This window comes from Enhydra lutris, unplaced genomic scaffold, assembly GCF_002288905.1.
Source record: "Enhydra lutris kenyoni isolate GAN:26980312 unplaced genomic scaffold, ASM228890v2 scaffoldscaffold62, whole genome shotgun sequence".
NCBI classification, from domain to species: Eukaryota; Metazoa; Chordata; class Mammalia; order Carnivora; family Mustelidae; genus Enhydra; species Enhydra lutris.
Genome location: NW_019154146.1, coordinates 16,461,679 through 16,483,240, shown reverse-complemented (window position 1 = coordinate 16,483,240; position 21,562 = coordinate 16,461,679).

Sequence of the window (21,562 nt, the reverse complement as noted above, 5' to 3'; positions counted from 1 at the left end):
ATCTGTACCCCAATGTTTATAGCAGCAATGGCCACGGTCGCCAGACTGTGGAAAGAACCAAGATGCCCTTCAACGGACGAATGGATAAGGAAGATGTGGTCCATATACACTATGGAGTATTATGCCTCCATCAGAAAGGATGAATACCCAACTTTTGTAGCAACATGGACGGGACTGGAAGAGATTATGCTGAGTGAAATAAGTCAAGCAGAGAGAGTCAAGTATCATATGGTTTCAATTATTTGTGGAGCATAACAAATAGCATGGAGGACATGGGGATTTAGGAGAAGGGAGTTGGGGGAAACTGGAAGGGGAGGTGAATAATGAGAGACTATGGACTCTGATAAACAATCCGAAGGGTCTGAAGAGGTGGGGGGGTGGGAGGTTGGGGGAACCAGGTGGTGGGTATTAGAGAGGGCATGGATTGCATGGAGCACTCGGTGTGGTACAAAAACAATGAATACTGTTATGCTGAAATAAATTTAAAAAAATGATAAAAAAAAAAACCGTCCTTCTCCTTATGAAAAAAAAAAAAAAAAAAAAGAAGAACTATCAAAAGAGATAAGCCCTGGATGGCAGTTGCTAGGAGAACCTCTCCCACCTGTCTGGTAGGCACAGCTGAGGCTGGGGAGGGCAGCCCTGGGGCGGGGGCAGTCATTCAGGAAGAGATGGTGTTATGTCTCATCTCAGAGGATGAGCAGGTGTTGAATTATCTCTCCATCTTTCTGGTTGGAGCACCAGAGCATGCCGTAGTCCTTGAGGGGACACATTTGATTGATGATGCTACCTGACTTATCATCTGCACCATGAGTGAATCCATACATTAATTTTTCTCTTTTCTGACACAAGCCTTTACTACACATACATAGGTGGTAAGTGAGAAGTGTATGAGGCAGTATTACGCAGTGTTTTTCAAGGTCGGTTAATGAAAAAAATCCTAATTACTGTCTGTTGTGGGCTGAATTGTGCACCCCCCCCCACACTCCCCAAATTCATACATGGAAGCTGTAGGCCCCAGTAGCTCAGAATGTGACTATATTTTAGGGTAGTAATTGAGTTAAAATGAGGTCAGTAGGGTAGGCCATAATCCAATATGACTCGTGTCCTTGTAAGAACAGAAGATTAGGACACAGACATGCACAGAGGAAAGACCACGTGAAGACAAAGGGAGAAGATGATCACCTATAAGCAAAGGAGAGAGACTGCAAAGGAAACACCGAGCCAACACCTTGACCTCGCACCTCTAGCCTCTGAAATGGTAAGGAAATAAATTTCCTTTGTCAAAGCTACCTAGTTTGTGGTATCGATTATGGTAGCCCTCAGAAACTAATTTGCAGCCTACCCTCACTAACCCGCGTGGAATTAAGGTGTCCCTTGTTGGATCAATGTCAATCAGGAGAAAGTCCCGGTGGAAATCACGACGGTTGGTAAATGGGGGATTCAGAGAAGAGAAAGTCACAGTTCCTTGTCTTAAGAAGCTCTCTACCCTGAAACGGCAAGCCAAAAATGGCTGCTCCTACAGACCTGGCCTCTTGGCCTGATGCGGCATCCACAATGTTGCGAGCTGGGCCTTCTTTTAGCCCGGCCCAGCCAAAAATTTTAAAAAGAGATTTCACAAATACGTATGTATAGCATGGATAGCAGAATTCAAAACCCTTCAATTTGTATGTAAGTTAAATTTAATGAGCTTTAATACCACTTCATAGCAAATATTTTCTCTAGGAGTAGGACAATTCCTTGCTTTTGGAGAGCAGATGAACAGACACTTGGAATCTTAGAAGCTTCCTAAAGCAGTGTTTCAAGGTAACCCTTGAGCACATTGAGCAACTGAGTTGGCTGAGTTGTTTTTTTCTTTTTTTCTAAAATAGTCAAAGAGAGAATTGTGCTGTTTTTCCTAACCTAGCATGACTTAGAAGCTGATTATAAGCCACTCTCCCCAACCACTTATTTCTAGTAATAAAAAATTAGCAGATGAGACAGGGCTGTTTATTAGCTAGAAATCCCATGTAATTACAGTGATAAAGTAATTTATCTTTCAAGCTAGGACATTTTTCAAAGCGAAAGAAGTCACTATTAAAAATCATGCCAGGATACAGTCAGGACCCAGGGTTGTTCTAAGCAGACATGCAATCATTGTACTAGACAAACAAATATTTTTGCCCTAGTTACAGCTGTCACTGAAGAATCTTCCAGGGCATTAGCTCATTGTTTTTTAAATCATAAAAATCACAAACATCCTTTTTTTCCCCTTGGGACAAAGTTATTTGGATAAGCTGATGATACCATGTAATTTTAATTCTTCCCCAAGCTTGGCCATGTGAAGAACTTCAAGTTTGGGCACCTACGACTGAACATCTTGTGTGCTGGGCCATGCTGCTGACTAAGGAAACAGCAAGTGGAACAGAAATAGAGGTGGTTCAGGGGTCAGCTCTGCCACTCCTCAAAGCCTGATCACCTGCTTAGCTCTAGAACATGAAGGTTGGACCAGGTTTCTACAATCAGCCAAGGCTCTGTCATTCCCATAGAAGGGGGCTTAGCAACAGCAGTGGGGCTTGGATGAGGCTGGGGGCCTCATGTGAAGCTGCAGTTATAGCACACTTTTGTTGTTGTTGTTTTAGAGGAAGGTGGGAAGGGGCAGAGGGAGGAGAGAGAGAATCCCAAGCAGGCTCCACACCCAGTGAAGAGCTGATGACGGGCTTCTTCCCACAACCTTGGGATCATAACCTGAACCAAGTCAAGAGTCAGACACCCAACCAACGGAGCCACCCAGGTGTCCCTACAGCAGCACGTTTTTTATAAAATCCCCAAAATAGCAATCATCCGTGTTAGAAAATGGGAAGGGGGTGCTGATGCCGGTGGTCTACAGCATCTTCAGGGCTACGTACACAGTTCAGCCCTAAAGTTCCACCATCCTTCTATGGATCTAGGATTTGGTAAAAAATAAGCCTAGTGACAAAAAATAAAAGATGAACATGGACTACAAGATTGGAATGAATCTGAAATGTTGAAATTCTTAGAGAAAAATAGAACATTTGGATAATTACCCAGAATCGAACACCTGAAGAGGCATAAATGATCGCCCTAGTAACTCTTTCTCATTAAGCAAAAGCCTCGTTTGCAATGAATATAATGAATTTTAGAATATAAAAAGTGGTGTAGGCTTCGGTCAGAGATTTCTATTGTATAATGTATAAAAGTGCATCTCAAAAGTTGAAAATTATGTTTTTCACCCACTTCTTAGAATGGCGAAAAATTAGAGGTGCTATAGTAACTGGTGACACAAAGGCTAGCAGGAACGGACACTTATATGTTGGTAGGAGAAAGACCTGTTTCAACCTTTTTTTTTAAGTTGGCTCCGTGCCTAGTGTGGAGCCCAGTGTGGGGCTTGAACTCACCACCCTGAGATCAAGACCTGAGCCAAAAACAAGAATCTGACGTTTAACCAACTGAGCCACCCAGGTGCCCCTCAACCATTTTAAAAATTGTTTATTATTTTTCCAACCATTTTTAAAAATAAACTTTTAAATTGAGGTATGGTTTCCTTACAATAATGTATCCATATTAAGTGTACATTTGGATGAGTTTTGACTGATACACCCATAAATCACCTCCATGATCATATAGAGCATTTCTTTCAGCCCCAGAATGTTCCCTTTGTCCCATTCCAGTTAATTCTCCCAACCCCACCACCCCAGGCAACCATTGGTCCATTTTCCATCACCGTAGATTAACTTATCTTTTCTAGAAGTCACATCAGTGCAATCACACGTATGTATTCTTTTGTGCCCTGCTTCTCTCACTCCCTCAGTAGAAGGGTGTTAAGAGTCATCTGTGTTGCTGCATGTGTCATCGTATTGATGAGTAATGGTTTATTGCATAGATAAGCCACAGCTGGCTTACCCACTCACCTGCTGATAGACCTTTGGGCTGTTTCTAGTCTTTATATATTATAAACAAAGCTGCTATGAACATTTGTGTACCAGTCTTCGTGTGGATGTATGTTTTCTTCATTTCTCTTGGCAAACAACTTGGCAAACTCTGAAGGTTAATGGCTGTGATTCTTAATTTTATGTATGTCTCATTTTTTAATTGTGTCAGTGACCACAGAGTGTCCAGATTAAACCTTATTTTTGGATTGTCTGGGAGGGTGTTTCCAGATGAGATTAACATTGAATCAGTAGATTCAGTAAAGCAGACTGCCCTTCCCAGCGTGGGTCGGTATCCCCCAGTCTGTTGAGGGCCTAAATGGTGTGAAAGGTGGAGGAAGGGAAAATCCATCTCTTTCTTCTGCCCCTCTGTGTGAGTGAGGACGTCTCATGTCATCTTCCCTGGCCCTCAGACTGACATCTGCTCCCAGATCTAGGCCCTTGGACTCAGACTGAATTACACCACTACCTATCCTGGGTCCCAGCTTGTCCACAGCAGATGACGGGACTTCTCAGCCTCCGGAATTCCTGTTTTCCGACCTGATTGTCCCCTTTACATTCTCACCAGACAATTCTAATGATGGGTAGTAGGGTCCCATTGTGCTTTTAATGTGCCTTTTTCCATGATGATTAATAATGCCAAACACCTTTTCATATGTTTATGAGCTTTGGGGAAATATCAGATCAGGGTATTCTTTATATATTTACATATGTTCTAGAAAGAAAATATTTTGGATGATATACAGAGAGAGAGAAAGAGAGAAGCTATTTCTCTCAGTCTGTGACTTGTGGTTTTTTTATTGTATATTTTATATTTAAATTCAATTAATTAACATATTGTGTATTATTAGTTTCAAAGGTAGAGGTCAGTGATTCTTCAGTCTTATATAACACCCAGTGCTCATTACATCACGTGCCCTCCTTAATGTCTATCACCCAGTTACCCATCCCCCAATCCCCTCCCTCCAGCAACCCTCAGTTTGTTTCCTATGATTAAGAGTCTCTTAGGGTTTGTCTCCCTGTCTGATTTTGTGACTTGTGTTTTCATTAATAAATTGTTTTAGAGGAATGGAAATTTAAATTTTGATTAATTTAATTTTGATCCATTAGATTGAATTGAAAAGATATATACATGCGTGCACTGTGAGCTAGGGATCAAAGTTTCTCCTTTTTTCCCTTAAAGATATATAATTAATTAAAACCATTTATTGAGGGGTGCCTGGGTGGCTCAGTGGGTTAAGCCTCTGTTTTCGGCTCAGGTCATGATCCCAGGGTTCTGGCTCTCTGTTTATCGGGCTCTCTGTTTATCGGGGAGCCTGCTCCCCCTGCCCCTGATACATTATTCGTCTACCTAGTGTCTTTTTTCTGTTCCAGCATCCCATCCATCCCATGACATTTAGTTGTCATGTCTCCTTGGTTTCCTCTGGGCTCTGACATGTTCTCAGACCTTCCTGCTTTTTGATGACTTTGGCCTGCATTGTTTATATCCTTTGGCCCTGCTCACTGCCCGTCCTGAATGTCCCACTCCACTTTATAATGGATTGCTGCTAACCTAGCCAACCTTTTGGCTTGTGAGTCTTGCAGGTCCCTGTTCAGGATGGGCAGCCCTGAACATGTAGACACTTGATGCCACATGGTCAAGTGCTCTGTGTTTAGCAGAGGCAAGTAGCACACCAAGAGCTGGTTTCCCAATGCTGTAGAACTCTGTCCTACAGAAGGTATGATCTTTCTCCAAAACTCTGGGGTCTATACTGAAACTCTTCTATCAGGGCTTGCCTTCAGCTCTACGAAATGACTTTTTCTGCCACAGATATTTCTAGTACCATGGTGTCTGCTGGATCAACTGGCCTGTGTCAGGGATTCTCGTACTTCTGTGCGGACTTATTCAGAACCCTCTTGTGCTTCGGGTCTGATTCATACCTTGGAGACTTTCATGGTACTTAGTAAATGGATCAGACAGCATTCTCAAATGTGACATATACTGGCTGTGGAGCCAGAAGCCTCCTGCCAAGAACTGTGCTGCCTTCTTAGTGTTGATAAGTAACAAGTGCCATAATTTGTCCTTTAATTTCATGGGACTTCCTAGCACACTGATAAACACTTCCCTGATATGACAGATCCCTGAATCTTCATAAAGTCTGCCTCCCACCTTCATGGAGCACACCAGGCCCTCCAATCTGCTAGGGACTTCTTCCTCATTTGGTTAATATAATGTCACTGGTATAAGACTGATATGATGTTCTTTGGAATGTTCTGGGGTTCAAGTCCCCTTGGATATATCATGACTGATGGCAGGAGAGTTAGCCTAGCTCTGGGGCAACACTGTAAATATATACTCTTGTCTATCCCCTGTGAATAAGAGCTGTTTCTGATCCTGGAATAGACTAGAAAAGAAACCATGTCCCAATGCCATGGTGATATTCCACAAACCCAAGGCTGTGTTGATCTGCTCTAGTAAATACACCACATTGGGCACTGCAGCTGCAGTTGGGGCAGGAAGAGAGAGACTGTGGCAGAAGATGGGACTGAATGAGATTGGCAGCAGTGTCGAGGGAGCCTGAAGGGCTGGCTGGGTTAGACTTCTGCCTGAACACAGTGAGGAGCCCTTACAGGTTTGTAGGTCATGTATTCCATCCCCTGACTAGTTTCAAACAGAAACTCTTTGCTAACATGGAATAGCTTCTAAATGCACCATCTCTAGGTGGAATGGGTGCTGTGTGCTGAGATGGCCGCCCACCTCCTACCTCCATGATTGAGACACGTGTTCTGCTGGCCTCCCAGCTATACCCAGCCGCCATTATTTCCAGGACAGACGTGCACTTGCAATCCTCCATGCCTTCGTCTTTCTTGGAAACATCTCCTCCACATCCTATACCTTCAGATTTTTTTTTTTAGATTTTATTTATTTATTTGAGCGAGAGAGAGAACATGAGAAGGGAGAGGGCTGGAGGGACAACAGACCCCCTATGGAGCAGGAAGCCTGATACAGGACTCGATCCTGGGACTCTGGGATCATGACCTAAGCCAAGACAGAGGCTTAACCAACTGAGCCACCCAGGTGTCCCCGCCTTCAGACATTCTATTCACTCTACAAGATTTCCTTAGGTGTCTCCTCTCACCCCAGATAGGATAAGCCTCTTCCTTCCATTTCCAGAGCATTCTGTTCGTAATGTGAGTTTTGGAGGACAGAGACCCTGTGTATCACATTATGGCTCTTCACTTCCTTGGTCCCTCTGTCAACACTCTGGTCACAGTCTAGGCCATGACTCCTTTATCTTCATGTCACAGTTTTGTGTGTGCCTAACACATGTAGGCATCCAAGGAACAGTTATTGAATTAAATGTGTTATTAATTAAATTTGATTCTGATTCTAAGACAGGTAAAAAGAAAAAAAAATAGGGCCTGAGATGCACACATTTATCCTTTCATAAAATATGGATTTGTTATCACATAACAAAAAGAAGGGTTCAAAGAAGACCTTTTGTGCTGATATCGTTTGTTTTAAATATAAACTACAGATTGAAATGCATACATAATTTGCCTATTTCTGCATTATGGACCAAGTATGTGCATTTTAGACAACAAACGAGACATTTAACCAAGCCAAAAAATTGCTCATTATATTGGTGAGACCCAACTTGCCACTCACTTTAAGGTCCTAAATCTTGGTGATTTAAACATGGTAGAAGGGTATAGGGTGCATATTTCTCTCTGAAAGTCTAAGTGTGGGCAGTTAAGGGCTTTTGTGATGGTTCTGGGATCATCTGGGCCATAGGTGCCTCCAATTTTCTGTTCCACCAACTCAAAGATCTGGTCCTTAATCATATGGTCCAAGATGGAGCACAGGCCATCATGCATCTGTGGCAAAGCTGAATGGGTAATGAGGACAAGAAGTGGCCTCTGTCCCCTAGAACTTGTGGATATTACTACCTCTCCTATCCCACTGGCCAGAACTTAATTATGTGGCTACAAACAGCTGGCAGATGAGACTGGGAAGTAGGGTCTATATTTAGTATGGCCATGTGCCCAGCTAAGTATTGGTCCTATTACTGAAGAAAATGGGGGAAAATACATATGGGGGCCCACTGATATCTTTGCCACATGCACGCATACCAAAGAGAAAACACAAGACCAGAAAACATTTTGTAAAACAGTACATTGGAGGATGCCAGCTTTTGGGAAGCTGTCTTTGTTTGTCTTCATTTCTTCCACTCGCCCAAACATTAAGTCTCCCACTTCCATTTCCTGTTTTCGTGTGTGAGACCATGTGTTCATCAGAGGCTCTACAGTCTGGCAGGCTCACTCCACAGAGGATCTTAAAGATTACTTTGGTTATTCCGGAATGCATCTAATTTGTCCTACATGAGCCCAACGTTGAGCATTCGATTCATTTGGCAACAATAATTTATTTATAAATAATCATAAACCTTTCCTTACATGTTTTGGTCAGCTAAAACTAAAACACTGGTTTGCTGAGAGTTTAGAAAAATGACACTAACAATTTGTGAAACAGAACTGGGGACATAGGTGGGAGGAGGAAATTGAAGTTAAGAACTATTCAAGTGGTTCTCTTGGAGAGCTTCAATTGCCAGGGGAGTGGGTTTTCCATTTCTTTCTCTTTCAACTGGGAATTTTCATCACTTTCATAAACCACATCAATGCCAAAAGGTTTGGAGTTTTTAAAAAAAAATTTTTAAGGGCGGGGGAGAAACTTCTATCAGCTTAACATTACCCTTAGTGCTGTGGGAAATATAAGGAACAGTTATTTTCTAGACTTTAGGAAAATGAGAAGGACAAGGGTATGGATTTAGCTGGGATAAAATAAGCTTAGCTACAGTAACAAATAAATTGCAAAGTCTCATTGACTTAACACAGCAAACATTCCTTTCTTACTCACCATCCAGTCTGGGGCAGGTCTGTAGTACTCTCTATGTCCCAAGATTGCCATCTGGAGCTCACATCCTTTACACTTGCCATTGGAAGGAGAAGGGTGGACTGTTTCTAAGGGCCAGGTCTGGAAACTTCTTTTGCACAGTACAGAGTTCAGTCACGTGGCTGGAACCCCAGTGCCAGTTCAGCTGAGGTGGGAAGCCTAATGTCCCTGTGTGCCCAAGGATAGGAAACGGTGTGGCAGACACATGGCTATGTCTCCACCGCACCTGGAGTTAACTCCCAGCTCTGGAGCTTTTTATCTTCATGATCATGGGCTGTTCACACAGCTTTTCATCCTCCATTGTCTCATAAAATACACACAGTATCAGCTGTTTGGATGAAAGTTCAGTGCTTGACATCTAGGTCTTCAAGAAATACCAGTTTTCTTCCTTTTATTTTGAAGCATCTGCAGTCTTGGAGACAATACTGAACATATGTATCCAAACCTAGAAGCATCTCTGATCTCATCCTAAACACTTCCTGCTTCCAAGCACCTGAGAGTGATAATTAAAATGAAGATTTCTCTCCCCCTCGCACCCAGACAAGAACATCAAAGACAGGAATCTCAGAGGTGGGCCTGAGAAACTTCACCTTTGTATTTTCTTCCCATATTACTTTTTTTAAAATTATGATAAAATATACATAACATAACTTACCTGTCTTTGCCATTTTTAAGTGTAGAGTTCGGCAGTGTTTCCATTCATGTTATTGTATAGCCAATCTCCGGAATTTTTTTGCTTGCAAATCTAAAATGCTGTGTCCACGAAACAACCCTCCATTCTTCCTCCCCCAGCCCTGGCAACCAACCTTCTATTTTCCGTCTATGAATTTGACTACTCTACACACACCATCTAAGTGAAATCCCACAGTACTTGTCTTTCGTGACTAGCTTATTTCAATTAGCAGAATGCCTTAATTTTCATCCCTGTTGTAGCATCTGCAGGAATTTCCTTCTTTTTTAAGGCTGAATAATATTACAGCGTGTATGTGTGTGTGTGTGAGTGTGTGTGTGTACGCGCACGCGCGCACTCGTGCACGCAGTGTATACAGCACATTTGCTTAGTCATTCATTCATCTATGTATACTTGGATAGTTTTCACCTCTTGGCTCTTGTGAATATTGTGAATATATAAACCTGGATATACAAATATCTCTTCAAGATCCTGCTTTCAATGGGGGGGGGGGGGTAAATACCCAGAATTGGAATTTCTGGATCATATAGAAATTTTATTTTTATTTTTATTTTATTTTTTTTGAGAGAGAGAAAGAGAGAGTGTGTGAATGGAGTGGGGTGGGGCCGAGGGAGAGGGAATGAGAGAATCCCAAGCAGACTTCATGCTGAGTATGGAACCCAACAGAGGGCTTGATCTCACAGCCCTGAGATCATGACCTGAGCTGAACTCAAGAGTCAGATACTTACCTGACTGAGCCACCTGGGTGCCCCTATTTTTTAAATTTTTTAAGAAACCAGATGATTCTTGTACCCATCAAAGTTTGAGAAACACTGGACTAGAGGACATGAAATGTTACAGTCAAGTCCCCAATTTGTACAATAAGATAATAAATACCATGGGGGTTAGGAAGAGGGGACAATAGAAAGAATTAACATGGGAGGGAAATGCTGTAGAGAAAAGGTGAGGATGGAGAGCAGCCTCAACCCTAAGGTTGAATAAAATGAAATGCAAGGAGAAGGCAGTGTAGGTGGCATAACACAGAAGCAAGTCAAGAAAGAGGCCATGAGTGAGCAGTAGCAAGAGAGAAAAATCATCCTGGAGGCTCATGGGAGATAAGCCTATCAGGAGGGGTTAGTTAGATGATTGCAAGCCTTGAAAACCATGCAGATGGATTCAGATTTAATCCACAGTCCAGGCAACTCCCAATGGCTCTTGAAGAGAAGTGACATATGATAATTATCAGATCATCATTCAGGAAAATTAATATCATCAATAAAATAGCATTAAAAGTACATTTCTATATAAATTCTATTATAGTAATTATTTCAATAAAACTACATAAATTGTTACTGTAGGATTATAAATGATTATAAGCGTATAACTATATGGTCCCCCTCTGCCCACCAGAAGCCTCTAACAGAATACAGGTATAAAGAACAACTAAAAATATAAGCAGCATCTTCCACCATACCTGGCAGGAAAAACAATCTTTCTGTCTGAATGGGATAAATAATATGAAAATCTGTGCAAGGGAAGTGATGTGTCTTCAGGGTTTTATGCAACCACTAGCCAGAGTTGTGGTAGTTGTGGCATTTGAAACGTATGTGTATTAGAGGTCCACCATCTACTGGTAGCGTGACAGTGAACAACCAAACAACTTTATGTGGTGGTTTCCTCTTCTATGAAATGGTGACAAGAACAGAACCCGACTCACAGTTTCTGTGATTCTTTAGTGAGTTAAGGTATGTAAAGCCCTTCACACAGAGTCTGATGCTGAATAACAAATAAATGCTTATTAATGGTGTTATTTGTATTCTCTGAAGAAATAAATGAAAGTTAATAAAATAATTTCCTGTTCCAACAAGAAATGATCAAGCATCAGAAACTTTCAAACACATACTTTGCCTCAACTGATTTAAGAGTTGAAGGTATTCCCCACATGGATTTTTCTTATCTGGAACAAAGAAAATTTAAGGCATTGTTTACAAAATACCTAAGTTTTTTTTTTTTAAGATTTTATTTATTTATTTGACAGACAGAGACCACAAGTATGCAGAGAGGCAGGCATAGACAGAGAGGAGGAAGCAGGCTCCCTGCTGAGCAGAGAGCCCGATGTGGGGCTCAATCCCAGGACCCTGAGATCATGACCTGAGCTTAACCCACTGAGCCACCCAGGCGCCCCAAAATACCTAAGTTTTAATAGTCCTCAAGAGGAATTAGAAGGCTTACTTTTTTCTGATCAGTCCAATTTTCCATTATTTTATCCTTTTTTTCTGATGTTTCTATGCCCTCCATCTTATTCTAAACAATAAGGACCTGACTGAGAGTGAGAATAAAAGGGTTGATTGGGCTGATAAGTCTTGGGGACAGAAACCAACTCTGTTGTGTTCAGTCCTAAGTTTGTGCCTTGATTGGTCTCCTCCCACATGTCTGTGCCTCCCCTCGCCTTCCCCCGCCCCCACCTAACATGTGGGAGGAGACCAATCAAGGCAACAATGGTTTCTGACCTCCCAGGCATCCTTCATCACAACCATCAGTTGCTGCTATTACTAATTCAAAGGAGCAGATAATGATTCCATGAAAGATGGCAGATCATTGCATATGGCAGCTTTGACAGTGATGACCTCAGGAAAACCTTCTGAATGAAAAGTCTGATTTGAGAGAATTATATTGTACCCCCAATAACCACACAGTTTAATAATTTATGAGCCAAAGCAGAGCCAGGAAGACTACATGGTGACAAAAGGAAGAGGAGCAGGGCAGGAAAGAGAAAAGAAACCAAAAACACAAAACAAAAACAATAAACTAGGTTTTGCCTCATGAATACACTTCTAGGCATGTGCACATTTTAGAATGACACCAGTTTATCAGGGAGAAGTATTTGCTGACTGGGTACTGGTCATAGATGTTTCTCAGAAGTAATCATCATTAGGAAATATTTTGAGAGTTTATAATCAAGCAGGGAGTAGACGAGGTTGTCTGTTGATGTGACCGAGGTTCTTGGGGCCAAACACTCTGTATTAAGTCACTGAGCTGCTGTAACCTCCCGTGGAGCTCCTGAAGGTCATTGGGACATGAGGCCCTAGTGGATCAGGACTCTCCAAATTGCATTCATTCATGAGTGTTTATGAAAGAAAGCCCTGTGGGGGCCACGCAATGGTCTTCAGGGCCAATGACTGCTTCCACGCTTTGACTGTTGAGGCTCCCATTTGGGTCAATGATAGAAAACTCTAAGAGCTCTAGATTCCTTTATGAAACAAATCAAATCCCTGAAAAGGTAGTGAGAATAAATATTAGCAGACCTGCAAACCCTCTCTCTAAAAATCCCAGATAAGGACCCTAGGACTTGACTGGGCCACTGGTCACCCAGGCGCGTCTAAGCCACAAACTGGGAAGTGGCAAGAAACCAAATGTCTTCCCTGTCCCTGCAGAGAACACTGGGCATCATAAAAGAGCACTGCTTTCTTTGATGTCCCAGTCAGGATTATCACTGTGTTATAAAACAGAGTCATGTGAGTTTGGGAGGTCCGATGGTTTTATGTGTCAACTTGGCTAGGCTGTAGTACATAGATATTCAACCAATTACTAATCGAGGTAGTTCTGTGGAAATACAGTTGACCCTTGAACAATTCAAAGGTTGGGGCACTGACCTCCACACAGTGGAAAAATCCAGGTGTCAGTTTTGAGTCCCCCAAAACTTAACTACTAATAGCCTATTTTCTATCAGAAGCCTCACTGATAAAGTAGATGAGCACATACTTTGTTATAGGTATTCTATACTGTATTCTAACAATAAAGGAAACTAGGGGAAAGAAAATGATATTACGAAAATTGTAAGAGAAAATACATTTACAGTACTGCACTATATTTACCAACATAGTAGTGAAGTTTATATCATCTGTTTATATCTGTTGTCACTACCTATACCGATACTGTCTATGTGACATAAATCACTGTAGACATTATATGTCCTACTGACACTAGACATCCCAAATGAAAAGATTACATAAAAAAAGAAATTTGTACTTATTGACAGGTAGAGTGATCCATGCATTGATAATGAAGAAGCAGCAATACAACTGCTTTCTGGTAGCTTAGTGTAATCAATACAATTGCTTCAAGGTAGCCCAGCCTCTACACTGATGAATGAATCATAAAATTTTAATGACATGTGGCGTAACAGTCAGAGTCATCATACAATATCAGAAACATTGTGATAAAAAAAAACCCACTTACTTGTGATGATAGGCTGATGCACAATTTCTCCAATTATAAAAGAGACATACCATACTGTAATGTAATTCTTTGAAAGCAAAGATATAAAACAGCAAGAAAACAAATACATTATTAATTTTATATAAAATGTCACTCATTTTATGCCTTTGTAAGATTAGGCTCCCCACTTCCACACAAGCCTAGCATATGATGTTCTACAAGATGAATACTTAGGGGATGGTGATGATGACAAGAAAACATCTCACACATTTTTATGGCTCACTAATATTCCATTGGTTATATAAACCACATTTGCATTATCCATTCATTTACTGATGAGTTAAGGTACGTAAAGGTATGGACACTTGGGTTGCTTCCATATCTTGCCTACTATAAATATAATTCCAATAAATGTTCAAGGATGCATATATCATTTTGGATTAGTGTTTTCATTTTCTTTGGGTAAATACACAGTAGTGGAATTGCTGGATTTTACAGTATTTCCACTTTTAATTTTTTGAGGATTCTCCACACTGTTTTCCACAGTGGTTGTATCAATTTACATTCCCACCAACAATGCTTAAGGGTCCCCTTCTCTCCATAACCTCACCGACACTTGTTATTTCTGGTCTTTTTGATACCAGACATTCTGATAGGTGTGAGGTGATATCTCACTGAGGCTTGGGTATGCATTTCCCTAATAATTAGCAATGTTGGACCTCTTTTCATGTGTCTGTTACCCATCTGTATGTCTTTTTTGGAAAATGTCTCTTCAGGTCCTCTGGCCATTTTTAATCAGATTTTTTTTTTTTTTTGGTGTTGAGTTATATGAAAAAGAATGAGATCTTTCCATTCACCACAGTGTGGATGGACCTAGAGAAAGAAAAATGCCATATGATTTCATCTATAAGTGGAATCTAAAAAAAAACAAAAAACAAAAAACAAATGAACAAACAAACAAAAAACAGAAACAGACCTATAAATACAGAGAACAAGCCGGTGGTTGCCAGAGGAAAGACAGATGGGAGACAGAAAAAGGGGTGAAAGGGAGTGGGAGATACAGGTTTCCAGTTATGGGATGAATAAGCCATGGGGATGAATGGTGCAGCATAGGGAATATACTCAGTGCTATTGGAATACTGTTGTGGGGCAACAGGTAGTATCTATGTTTCTGGTGAAAATAGCATAAATGCAGAGTTGTCAAATAACTACATTGAACACCTGAGACTAGTGTAACATACTGTGTCAACTCTACTTCAATAAAAAAAATTAAGCCTTATACAGTTCTTGCCAGACAGTTACTTACTAGATTTTCACACAAAGACACACGCATATACAAGATAAAATTTTACTCACTGCATGGCATGATGAGTATCTGTTCATTAAATGCAAGTGGATCATCATAAAGGGCTTCATCCTTGTCATCTTTGAGGTGAGTTGACTGAGGAGGAGGAGGAGGAAGAGGAGTTGAATTTGCTCTCCTGGGAGGTGTCAGGGGCAGAAGAAGGGGAGAAGGTGGAAGGGAAAGAAAGCAGGAGAGGCAGGCACACTAAGTGCAACTTTATGGAAATAAATCATCATATCTGCCTGACTCTTTTGCTTTTTTGTTTCTCTAAAAATGTTTCTCCATGATGTCAATCCTTCTTTTACCATTTGCTTTAGTTTCCATGCCCATATCATAGAAAGACCTGTGTCCTAAAAGAAGTCAAAAGCAATCTTGAATAATCGAATGTTCTGCTGGAAGATCTAATGTCAATTTGTTTTCTGGCAACCTTCTTCTAGGTCTTCTTCCTCATCGTCTGGAACTGGTTTGGAAGCACTCGTATCCGTCAAGTTATCTTCTGTTAATTCCTCTGGTGTTGTGTCTATTGGCTCTTAAATTTCTCCAAGATCCATACCTTAAAATCCTTTGTTCCTCCTACCAACATCTTTTTGCTATATCTACAATCTCTTCCATGATTTCCTTAATTGGCCCCATCATAAATCCTGTGAAGTCATACACACCCTCTGAACACAGTTTTCTCTAACAAGAATTCATTGTTTTGGACTGGTGGCTTTCATGGCTTTTTCTATAACAGTGATGGCATCTTCATTGGTGTAATCCTTCCAAACTTTCATGATGTTCTCTCTGTCGTGGGTTCTCTTCCATACCGTTGACAATCCTTTCCATAGAGTATCATGTGTCATGAGACTTAGGGATCCTTATGAGTCCCTGACCTAGAGGTTGAATTGGAGATGTTGTGTTGGCAGGCAAGTAGACCACTTTGACACTTTTGGTGTTGAACTCACAGGGTTCTTTCTGGGTGGCCACGGGTACTGTTCAATATCAAAAGAACTTTAAAAGGCAGTCCCTTACTGGCACGGTGCTTCCTGACTTCAGGGACAAAGCACTGATGGAATCAATCCAGAAAAAAATGTTCTCATTGTCCAGGCTTTCTTGTCACACAATCAAAGATTGGCAGCTGGTGTTTATCATTTCCCTTCAAGGTTCAGGGGTTAGTTTGAGAGATAAGGGCAGTGTGATCATAAACCCAACTGCATTTCCACAAAACAATAGTCTATCCCCTCCTGTCTCAAATCCTAGTGATCACTTCGCTTCCTTGCTTGCAAATGTTTTTTGTAGCTTTTTTTTTTTTTAAATCCAGAATAGGGCACTTTCATCTGCATTAAAAATCTTCTCAGACAGATATTCTTTTCTCTCAGTGATTTTCTTAATGTCATCTGGAAACTCATCTCAACTCATCTTTTGGCTGGAAGAAGCTGCTTCTCCTGTTATCTTGATATTTTTTAAGCCAAACCTCTTTCTAAAATTATCAAACCATCCTTTGCTGGCATTAAATTCTCCAACGTTCATTCTTTCACTTTGGCTTTAAGTTGTCCTATACTGTAATGACTTCGCTTTTTCTCAAATCATGTTAGAGTCTATGGGCATGTCTTGCTTATAACAATCTTATGCTCTCATTTTCAATATTAGATAAAATGGTATTTCATGTCTGCTGGCGGGCTTATGAATTTCCTTTTCTTTTCTTTACAGTTTTCCTTATGCTGGATTCATTTATTTTGAAATGGTGGGCAACCAAACCTGCAGACATTGATCTATGGCACCTATCAAGCAATTCAACTTTTCTTGTAATGTCATGTCATGTCTTCTCTCGCCTTCGTGGGAGCACTTCAAACATCTCTAGTGGCACTTTGTGTAGGTCCCACGGTGTTAGTCATGTTTTGCCATATTGTACTAAACACAGTGAAAAATACACGAGAAGCATGCAGAACAATTTTTACTATGATATACAATTTACTGGAGAGACAGATTGCTCATATGGAGACGATTTATGTCACCATGTGTTTTAACGGGGTACTTGGAACACTTGAGCTCATTGCAACAGCAACAGGAGGTGGCTATGAAATGATTACAGAAGTAGCACATGTACTCTAGTCAATTCGATGCAGTTATGATTTAATACTGTGTCTTTACATTTGTTCACATTTCTCTTGGCAGTAAATGGCACCATGTATGATCTGTGTTTGTGTGCCTAAGTTTTTATAAATTTCAACTTCTTAGAAGAGATTTGTGTCTATTTTATTTTGAATAAAAATTAAAATTATTTCACAAGTCTAAAAAATAATCAGGGGAATTCAAAAGATGGACCACACTTATGCATTTCCTTCCATAATTAATGCTCAAATCAGGTCCACAGTTGTTCAAATATATACATGTGTGAGCACCAAAGTCCTGCTAACATATGCAAATGCTTGCTTATCTTACCTGGCTGGCTTGAACACATTTCCACTGGAAAACATAATTCTTTTTACATCTATTTTCAACATAACAACATAAAGGAAGCAGAAATACTTTTAACCATCGGGTTTGCCAATCTCTTCCTAATCCTCCCATGCTCTGCTATAAGACCCAGCCCTGCTTTCAGCCCCATCCCACAAACTCTGTGTGGTTTTCCCCAAAGACATTTTCTGCTCCAGTTGGTTCCATCCCCTACCCCAGGAACCAAACTTAGTCCTACCTCCTTCTCCATCTCAGGTGGAAAGCCAATGGCATGAGGTCCACATATGGCCCCAACATCTGTTTCATGCAGCCTTAGCATCAAGCTCAGACATGAACTTGGGGTACTAAACTTGGCAGTAGCCTGGCCTGACCTACACTTCCCATAGGCTTTGAATCTGCCATCCTTGCCATCTGTGTTCAGATTGTTCCATTTGCTTGGTCTGCTCTTCACCCTCACATGCTAAGTGTCCTTCAGCATCCTGTCAGGCTCTCCTGCTTTCCACGGCCAGCCCTCTGTGTCTTAGGTGCCATTTCAGGTCATCTTGGATGGGAATGAACTTTACGGCTTGGTCCTAGATTTTCTTCCCATTTATTCTTGTTACAGATCATCCTTGGCTTTGAGCAATTCTGGTTTCCTCTCAGGGACATCCCGTCTATACATATTTTGACATCAATAGCCATGTAAATGTAAAAATCTTCTTTAATTCTTTGAACTCACAAGATGAGTACAAATAGACAACAAACATAGGGTGATCACTGTTGTTTTCAACAGTGGTGTTGGGTTGTACAGGACAACTTACTCATCTAGGCTGGGTGAGCCCCAGTGTGAACTTGAGGTCGTAGCTGAAGAATTTAAGTTTGCATCAAGTTGTTAAGGTAGAATGATTGAACTGTAGAAGGGCTCTTTCTGTCTACCCAGTGACTCAACCCAAATCAAAAGACATGTTCAGGTGCCCCTGCTCAACTCCATCATAACCTCAAATGACTTTCCTTTGTTTGATGTTAGGAATTTGCTCCAGTTCTGCCTTAGGTCCTCACCTTGCTGACAGAATTCAGAATGATTCCTGTTTCCCTGTTGTTTCCTGAAGGATGAACGCTGGCCTAAAATCCCTTTTGTCAACAAGTCTGGAAGGAACCCGTCTTCACGTGAGCGCTCTTTCCGGTCCTGCCGGGGTTGTTTGTCACCTCAAAGGCCAAGGCAGGATGTTTCTCTCCACAGTTCCTCAGGGCCTCTCACCCCTCAGCTGTCCTTGAAGAACTAAATAGGAATGATGTAATGTTCTAGAGGTCTCCTAATCTACAATCAAGGAGAATGAAATAGCTCCCCAGGCCTGTGTGTGTATAGATGCACATATATTTGTGTTTGTGATTATACACATGCTTGTATCATATATGCATACATATATTCACGTGTGTGCATATATTCATGTATATGTATATATAAATTGTGTCTGTGTGTTTGTGTGTATTTAGAGCTTTATCTATCACTATAGTCCTACGTCAACACTTCCACAAAATTATTCAGCTCACTGCTTAGGGCAACTTCCCATTTTTGTGTGTCTGTCCTATAACAAGTAACACTCCTGTGTCATGTAATCCTGGGGAATGAGTACTGTTTTGTAGATAAGTAAGCTGAGGTCCAGCTCACACATGTCTGGGCTGAGACAGGACCTCAGACCCATCTGGCTCAGAGCCTTTCTCTCCATTTCCTCTCTTGCTCCTTACTTGAGTTACTTCTTGTGGAGAAGGCTCTGTCCCTTCCTCCTGAATCTTCCTGTCCTTAAGATCCTGCTAAGCTTCTGTTTCTTCCTGAAATCCTCCTTCCCGCAGTTTTCAGAGTTTGCAACTTGGTGGGATGCTCAAGCTAGCTCAGACTGGCTCACACGGACTCCAAGGGCCAATTGTTAGTTAGCATCTCTTCCTGTTCCATGTTTGGGGGCATCACATTGGGAGCTTGGACTTGGCCATGGTGGGGATATTTACACCATAGAAAAAACTACATCACAGCTTCCCCCATGGGTTGTCTACCACTTGACCATCTTCTAGATGGGTTTTTGACCTCACTCCATACTGCTCCATACATCCACTGATGCCAGTAGAGTCCTCCAGTCAATTCTACTGGTCTCTCCCAAGTGGCCTTCTTTGGAACATGATGTGCCATTAAAATATTTATTAATTCAGTTGAACTGAATGGCTAAAACCAAATGCTAATAAAATAATGTAGAAGAAAGTTCATTTAGAGGATCTTTCTCACTGTATGTTCCTTGGTTCATCTGCCTCCAATCTCTACAAAAATGCAGAATTCTGCATCCCACTCTAGAATCAATAAATTAGAATTGGGAAATGGGGTAGATTTGAAAATCCACATAGTTCTAAACTGCTTTAATAAACAGCAAATAGTTTGCATGGTTCAAAAATTAGTGTACAGAAGCATATATACAGCAAAACATTTAGACTACTCCCCTAAGTCCCTCTCCCCAGTCACCCTCTTGCCTCCTTGGCCCCTGTATTATCCTCTTTTTCTTAATGCAAGTATGCACATATATTCTTGCTTCCCCCTTTCTTGCAAAAGATATATATATCTGCCACCTGTTATTTAATTTTTTCATGTAACACTAAATCTTACAGCTCTCTCTATGCTAGGAGTAAGTAGATAGATATTTCCATCACATTTTTTAATACTGCATAATATTCTATTGTGTGGATCTACCATAGTTTAATAATTAGTCTCTTAATGCTTTGCACTTGGGTTATTTTCAATCTTTTGTTATAAACAATGTCACAATGAATGACTCTCTGCCTCTGTCACTTGTTATGTGTACAGGTGTCTGTGTGGGACAGATGACCAGAAGCTGGGTTTCTGGGCCAGAAGGTAAATGTACCTGTAATTTTGTTAAATATTGCCAGAAACTTCTTCACAGGGACTAGGCCAACAGTGCACGAGAATCTCAATTCCTCCCTTAGTGCTGCTGAAAGAGAATGCCACACATTTGCCAATTTGATAGGTTAGAATGGCATTTTATGAGTTTTGATGTGTACTTCTTTTTTTGTAAGTGAAGTTGAGCATCTTTTCATGGTTAAGGTCAAGTAATCTAGACTTTTAACAGAATCCTTGGGTAAGCCTTATTATGTACCTGGCTCTTAAAGTTTCTGGTCCAAAGCCATAGAACCTGAGGGAAGAAGTGGTGAAATAAACCCTGATATTAAGAAGTGGATTCCCATCCAGCTGACCTTCTGAAGACTAATAGCAGCCTCCCCCAAGGAATGGTCTCCCACTGGCACATGGTCCATCAAAGGCTTAAACCCCAAAATTTACCTAACTCCATCCTAAGCAGATAAGCTAACAGATTTTGAAAGATATAGCCCATTATTCACTTCTAGTCTAGATAAGAAGACGTTAAGGGACCTGGAAATGCTGGCTGAAGACGGGCTTTCTTTGGCTGTTGTGTTCCATTCTCTCATTTCATGGGAGATGGGAGTATACACTTCCCTTATGCCTCACACCTAGCATAAGGCTTCGCAGGACACACTTGAAAGGTTTTATATGAGTCTCCAGAGTTTGATGGGCATGGGAATGGATATTTGATTCACACTGAAAGAGTCTAAGTATGGGATGCTGTGGCTGCTTTGGGTCTATATATTCTAGGGTGAGTGGCCACCCCAGTTTGAAAGATCTCCTGAGATGTGAGACTTCAGTGCCAACAATAGGACAAAACCAGAATGGTTGGTCACCAAGAGTAAGGCAAAGACATTTTTTCCAAGGAACAGGACATGGACTCTGAAGATATTACCTAGCCACGAGTCATCCTGACAAGAGTCCTATTCCAAAAGAGCACCTGGGAGGGCAAGGGATCCCAACAGAAGGTTCAACAACCACATGCCAGGCCTGCATATGAACCACAAGCAGCTAGACTGAGAAGCTTTGTCGGCACAAAGAACTGCAATGAAAAGAAGCCCAAAAGCACCCTGGACGCTTTTGGATGCACTTGGATGTCTAGCGGAAGGCGCCAATGGCAGGTCACACCTCTCCTACT